Source organism: Blennius ocellaris, assembly GCF_963422515.1.
Source record: "Blennius ocellaris genome assembly, chromosome: 13".
Classification (NCBI taxonomy): Eukaryota; Metazoa; Chordata; class Actinopteri; order Blenniiformes; family Blenniidae; genus Blennius; species Blennius ocellaris.
Genome location: NC_137662.1, coordinates 591,991 through 599,674, shown reverse-complemented (window position 1 = coordinate 599,674; position 7,684 = coordinate 591,991).

Sequence of the window (7,684 nt, the reverse complement as noted above, 5' to 3'; positions counted from 1 at the left end):
TAGTTCAACATCCAGCATTAGAGCTAAAACTCTTGCCCCGTGTGAGGATCCAACTCACCACCTTCCCATTATGAGACTGACGCTGCCTACTGCACCAACGAGGCCTGGAAAACATGAGTCCTGGATGTTTCTTCATGTGGACATGCTAAATACTGCACATGACTATATGTTGAAAAAGCTGTGAGGTGAAATAAACAAGTTCCATTCCAGTGCACACACTGTAACTCCGACTAGGCAGGTTGTTCTACTGAACACATGAAGTGATGAAGAGGAGAATGCTCTTCCAAAACACATGAGATATACTGTGAGACACACTTTGAATTCAGGAACACTTTTAGGGACCGTCTACGGAGATGGAGGAGCGTTTTCACAAAATCCTGTTTTCAGGGCTTCAAGCATGGTTGTTGTGTAAACGGACCACCATGATGCAACTAAACGTTTTCATTTCTCTCATCCAGCGGCTCCTGCTCCCAACCTGCAGGGGGCAGTGCATCACAAACACACTTCCACCGCAGTATTAAATTAGAGCAGAAGAAGTAGACTTCTTCTCTGTGACACCAGCAGGTGATCCTGCAGTGGAGAGCGGAGCATCAACTATTGTTTCAAATTAAAGGTTCCCTCTGTTGAAGTCTGACACTGAAGCTGATTGACGTCTATGAGTCCCATCTTGTGTTTTCAGTGTGGATGTGCAGCTTGATGCTTTTTGTGTCTTTAGAACCAAGTCTTCAGTCTTCCTCCTCTTCAGCTCCACCTTTTTTTCCTCACGTCTCCGTCCGTGTAGTCAGAAGACTTGGGAGGCACACGGAGCGGTGACGTCCACGTGAACAGGACTGCACTGAGGGGCGTGGCGGCTAAAATGATGTCATTTGGCTGCAGGAAGCCGTGAGGAGCTCGTGGACACGTCAAGCATAAGACAACCTTTACAGTGGAGACGTCACCAATCATTCAATCTACTTTATTTATATAGCACTTTTTATACAACACAGTAATACAAAGTGCTTAACATGATTTAAAAACAGTGCAAAGAAAAAATAGATAATTAAAAAGCAAACGAACACACACACACGCACACACACACATGCAGAGACACACACACACATAAATGAAGACAGGTGCCCGGGGCAGGGAAACCCACGGGGCGACACCACCAGCGGGGAACCTGGCCACCACCAGTGTAGATTCAATTCAGCAGATGAGAGAGGCACCTCATGGAGATCAAAGGAGATCAAAAGAGATCAGCATCTGTTGTCATGGAGATGCTCTCTGCTCAGTGTTATAGTTTCGTGGCCTACCCAGTTAGCATTAAGATAAGCTAATGGCTATCATGCTAGCAATGCTAACTTGATTCCTTAAAGAAATGTGGCGTTGGTGAAGATCTTGGCTCTACCGAGTGTAGTTCTAGTTGGTAGTTTATTGATACTTTTTCACTCTTACTATTATTTTCTTGACAGTTTTTTTTTACTATTATTAATACTTTATTGAAACGTCTTCACACAGTACACAGTGGCTCACATAGCACACGTTGGCTCCCATACATAGTAGCATGTTAAAAATAACATGCTGGCATGTTAGCTTGGGCGCATGGATGTAAAAAGCACATCAAAACTTAAAGGAGTAGTGTGCTATGAGTTTTACATGTGGGCAGTTTAGGACAGAATGACTGTGAGGTGAGCAGAAGCAGCTTTTCCATCAGAAGTCCAGTAAATGTGGTGAAACCATGGTGAGGCTGTCTAATGGTACTTCACACACTTCATGATGAATATTTCTAACAACCAAGGGACTTGAACCCTCAACCTTCTGTTCTGAAGTCAGACGCCTTGTCAGTATCGTCAGCCAATCAGATTCTGATCCAGACAGGTGTCCAAATCCTACTTCACTCCCATACTTGGACCTGTGGACAAACTGCACAGTTGCACACACCGTAGGATCTGTCCTCCTTTCTCTCTTCTCCTCTCCTCACTAACGATCGCGCAACTCAGCAACAGCTGTCTCCATTCTGTGACCGTGTGTAGTTCACTGTCCCTGGGAATTATCGGACACGAGACCCCAGGCGCGCTCCAAGCAGGCTCACGAGCCGTGCACGAGCACAGTGACGTCACGCCGTCCAGAAAGAGTGCGCCGAGCGCCTCTGGTGGCCGCGGGGGTGATTGCAATCTCTTGAGAGGCCGCCACTCGGTGGACAAGTCGAGTCATTACATTCTCCCTCCGTGCGCCGCCGCGCCCCTAATGGTCGTTACGGTCACTGCCTTGAACCAGACGCCTGCCGCCACCTAGTGTCCGTTGGAGGTCATTGCACCCACACACACTGACCCTCCAAGGTCCGCCGCCGCCTGCTGGACACTCGTGGTCATTACATCCCCACTCAGGCTTACACACACACACACACACACACACACACTCACACACACACACACACACACACACACACACACACACACACACACACACACACACACACACACACACACACACACACACACACACACACACACACACACACACACATGCACACCCTCTTTCTTTGTACATAGTGTTTGCTATTTAATAGATTAGATCTCCGTGTTTGATGTTTATGACTTAATTGTGTTGTTTTAATAAATATTTTCTGGATTATTTTTGAATAAATACATTTTTGTTAATAAACGCATTTTGACGCACTTTGACTTGTTATATTTACACAGAAATATCAACTAACTTAAATAACCTTTTGACAAACGAGACTGAAATTTGGTATTAGCTATTTCCAGCTTAGCTGGTGGTGCCCCGATTCATTATTATTTGATAAACAACCAATTTATTCAAATTAATAATTTTTCATTAATAAATAGTTTTTGATAATTTATTAACTTTTGAGTAATTACTCAATTACTCTAGGAGTTGCTGATGAGTAAATGACTGTTTACTTCATTAGTAATTCCAATTTTCCTAAATTACTTTCAGTAATCTATTACTTTCAGTAATCCATTACTTACAGTAACTATGAATGCTAATTACCAACCATAAATCCCAACATATGCAAACAAGTTAACTGACATTTAGCAGCAATCAAGAATACACATTATAAACCACAGTAATAATCAAAAAGATAAAGTGTCAAACTGCACACAAATGAACTTTAGCAGCAATCAGTCCAACTGAAATCATATGCAATGTAAATGCATTGGAATGCACATTGTAAACCATGTCAAGTATACTGCCACAGTATACATACTTTAGGTTCTGAACCACTGGTTGTAACGCAACAGCAGCAGCTTTTCCAATCTTTGTGTTCCGGCTTGGAGGCGATGTGTGGAGTTCTGAAACCCAGAGGCAGAGCAGGTGCAATTAGCAATGGTTTATTGATATTGCAAGACCTGGGAGATGAGGAAGGAGCCTCCTGCAGGTCCAAGGGTGGACCTGCAGGAGCATCAGTGAGGGAGGACCCGGTGCTGGACCGAGGTGTGGATCCTCACAGTGGTCACTGAGTCTGTTTCTCTTTGGAGACAAAACAAGTTTTTTCGGGCTCATAAAATCAAGTTTGGTCTGTTTTGTCATATCCAGGTGTCCCTGTCCTCACCTGTCCAGGTATCCTTGCCCTCAACTGTCCTCAGCTGTACTTAGCTGTCCAGGCATCCCTGCCCTCAGCTGTCCAGGTATCCCTGTCCTCACCTGTCTTCAGCTGTCCTCACCTGTCCAGGCATCCCTGCCCTCAGCTGTCCAGGTATCCCTGTCCTCACCTGTCTTCAGTTGTCCTCACCTGTCCGGGTATCCTTGCCCTCAGCTGTCCAGGTATCCCTGTCCTCACCTGTCCAGGTATCCCGGTCCTCACCTGTGCAGGCATCCCGGTCCTCACCTGTCCAGGCATCCCGGTCCTCACCTGTCCAGGTATCCCGGTCCCCACCTGTCCAGGCATCCCTGCCCTCACCTGTCCATGTATCCCAGTCCTCACCTGTCCAGGCATCCCGGTCCTCACCTGTCCAGGCATCCCTGTCCTCACCTGTCCAGGCATCCCGGTCCTCACCTGTCTTCAGCTGTCCTCACCTGTCCGGGTGAACATATCCTCACCCGTTCTCACCTGTCCAGGTGTACCCTCCCTGGCCCATAGTCAGCTGCGATCAGCTGCAGCGCCACACGACTCTGAACATGACAGGCAGAATATGGAACCCAAGATTGCAGCAGCTTCTCTCTCACCCGACAAAGTCATGTTTTTGTGTGTTTCTTGTGAACCTCAATGTTCTTTTCTTCTCTGTCACATCCAGCATCAGTGATGTGAACTTACTGCTGCACGTTTCTGCTTGGAATTGGTAGAACAACATTTCTAGGGTTGAACTCCCTGCTCCTCGAACAGCTACAGAGCCAAAGTCTGCCACCACTAACCACAATCCTGCAGCTTAGTGGCAGCAGAGGGCGCAGAAGAGGGCTAAGCACAGAGGAATAGAGGCTCGTGGCTCACCCACACAAACCAGTGAGTCACATGGTCGTACTGGCCAATGTGCGCTCCCTGGACTACAAGCTGGACCACATCTGACTGTTCCAATCAACAAGGACAGTGAAAGAGTGCTGTGCTTCTGTTGCCAAGGGGCAGCACTCCAGGAGAATCGCTCATTGCTTCAACCACAGCAGAGTCACTGGGAGACTGTGGTGGGGGACACAAACCATCACTGACTGCAGACCCCTGGAAGCACCACTCCTCTGTTGAATGAGCTAAATGACTTCTTTGGCTACTTTGAGGTAAACAACAGCAGGCCAGCACAGAAGACTACGTCTCCTCCTAGGGACAAGCTGCTGGCACTGTCCCAAGAGAGTGTGGAGAGTCCTCATCCGGATCATCAGACGTGAAGCTCTGGGTCCTGACAACATACCTGGTTATGTACCGACAGACTGCACTTGGGAACTCACCAATGTCTTCACAGACATATTCAATATCTCCTTGAGGCAGGCTGTGGTCCCCACATGCCTCAAAACTGCCACCATCAGCCCCGTACCCCCTCTTGCCTCTCAATGACTGCCCTTACTCCAATTCTGATGAAGTGCTTGGAGCAGCTCATCATGCACCACATCAAATCCCCCCTCTGACTCACTATAAACCCTTACCAGTTTGCATATCGGACCAAACATCACCGGATGAGGCAATCTCCACCACCCTCCACTCAGTCGTCTGGAAAATAAGGACTCGTATGTCCGAATGCTGTTCATTGAGTCAAGTTCAGCATTTAATACCGCCATTCTCTAGCAGCTCGTCCACAAATGGGACCAGCTTGGACTCAGCACTTCTCTGTTTACCTGGCTACTGGACTTCCTGGCAGGGAGACCACAGGCAGTACAGGGAGGGAGCAAGACATCCAGCACCATCATTCTGAACATGGCGGCCCCTCAAGGATGCGTGCTGAGCCCCCTACTCTTCACCCTACTGACCTATGACTGCACACTAATGCACAGCTCCAACCTCTTCATCAAATCTGCGGGTGACACGACAGTGGTGGGTCTCACGAGCAATGGAGATGAGGCAAATTACCGAAGTAAGGTGAGAAGCCTGGCCAGGTGCTGCAGTGTCAACAATCTCTCTCTGAAAATGGAGAAGACAAAGGACACTTCAGGAGATGGCAACCCTAAACCCAAACCTAACACCCAGCACGCTCCTCTAAACATCAATGGTGCAGCTGTGGAGAAGGTGAGCAGCACCAAGTTCTATGTGTGCAGGTCACAGAAGATCTCTCCTGGACTGTCAAAACCACATCTCTGGCCTAGAAAGCACAGCAATGTCTCTACTTCCTGTTCAAGCTGAGAGGAGTCAGAACCCCATCCCCTTCACGGCCAGCTTTTACGGAGGTACCATCGAGACAAATCTTCTCTCTTCTTTTACTTTGACTGTAGAAGATTGATGGCTAGAATAACAATAGTAATGTCTGTGGTCTTGATCTGAATAATGATGGAGGTGGTGTCGCTGCAGTGAAGTCTGCTGCCAACAGAGGGCATATTTCCTGTATAAGTTGCCAGTAATGAGCCCCAGCAGAGGGGCTGCAGTAAACACCAGGACTCCCAGGGGCCCCACTCTGTGTGGACACATGGACACCTCATTAAGTACCAATTAGCAGACTGTGCATCATGGAAGGATGGACTTGTGTTGTCACGGTTATTGCTACAAACAGACAGACGAAGGAAAACATGTTTACAATGTTGGATGGTCAAAGTTGAAAATACATTGGTCATGCATCAGGTAGTTCAGCTATCGACAGTGATTAATAACCATCAAAGATGCTTACTGAAACAAAAAATGGAATTTGATATGCATCAGATAACCACCCATTTAGCAGGAAATTATTGGTTATATCAGTCTCCTGAAACATGCAAAATCTGAATAAAGTTTAATTAATAATTACATTTATAAAAATTACCAGGATTACTAGCAAAGCCTGAGGGATTTTGCAGTTCTTGGCACAGAAGAGGTTGACATTTCATTCACCTTTTGCACATCAATCAACAGCAGGTATTATCCCAAAAATCCTATTTATTCTCAATGAAACAAACAAACACAGATTCTTGTGTACATACTACTATAATACTATGTACATACAGCTTTGTACATGCATTTGTGTGTGCGAGAGATGAAGCAAGAGTGAGAGGTGTGATGGAACTACAAAACAAAGTTGTGGATCACAAGAAACTGCATTCCAAAATAGTGGAGATGCTCAAACTGCACTTAATACCCTTTTTATTACCATATCTGAAAGTTCTCTGAAATAGATAAACTATTTAAATACATTGTCAATTAAAGAGCCAACTCCCAAACCATTGTTTCTGTTAGACGCCAATGGTGCTAGACCATGTGATACTAAAAATATTGATAACTAGTTTGTGCTATTTCATTACAATTGACATAAATCATAACAACCTGATAATGTCCACAACCTTATACAGCACTTTTTTTGCAGATCTGAATCTTCCTAAAGCCACAGAGGAACCATGTTTGCAGCTTGATGATGCCCCGATCACCAGAGAAGAAGCATTGTATGCTAACAGGTAAGGCTCCTTGGCCTGATGGATGTCGGGTTGAGTTTTACAAGGAATTCAGTAATATTATTTTTGAACGAACGAAGGAACGAACAAATTTACTTTATTGTCATTGTACAAGTACAACATACAAATATAATGAAATTGCCTATGAAGCTTGGGGAAAAGAGAGACAACAAGAGGTGAGGAGAGAAGAGGTTAGGGTTAGGCAGATTTCAGATTGTGCTCCAGGGAGGGTTAGGGTTAGGGTTTTACACTCATCAATGAGATATGCTGCTCATGTTTCATGTTTTCTGCTATCATTCTTTCAATTATCAAAATCATGTTATGTTGTTGTTGCTTCCTTGCTAATGTATACTCCTGCTTGAAAATCATGTTACTGTCTAGATAGAGATGTTCAGGCTGGTTTAATCTAGAAAATCATGTTACTGTCTAGATAGAGATGTTCAGGCTGGTTTAATCTAGAAAATCATGTTACTGTCTAGATAGAGATGTTCAGGCTGGTTTAATCTAGAAAATCATGTTACTGTCTAGATAGAGATGTTCAGGCTGGTTTAATCTAGAAAATCATGTTACTGTCTAGATAGAGATGTTCAGGCTGGTTTAATCTAGAAAATCATGTTACTATCTAGATAGAGCTGCTCAGGCTGGTTTAATCTAGAAAATCATGTTACTATCTAGAAAGAGATGTTCA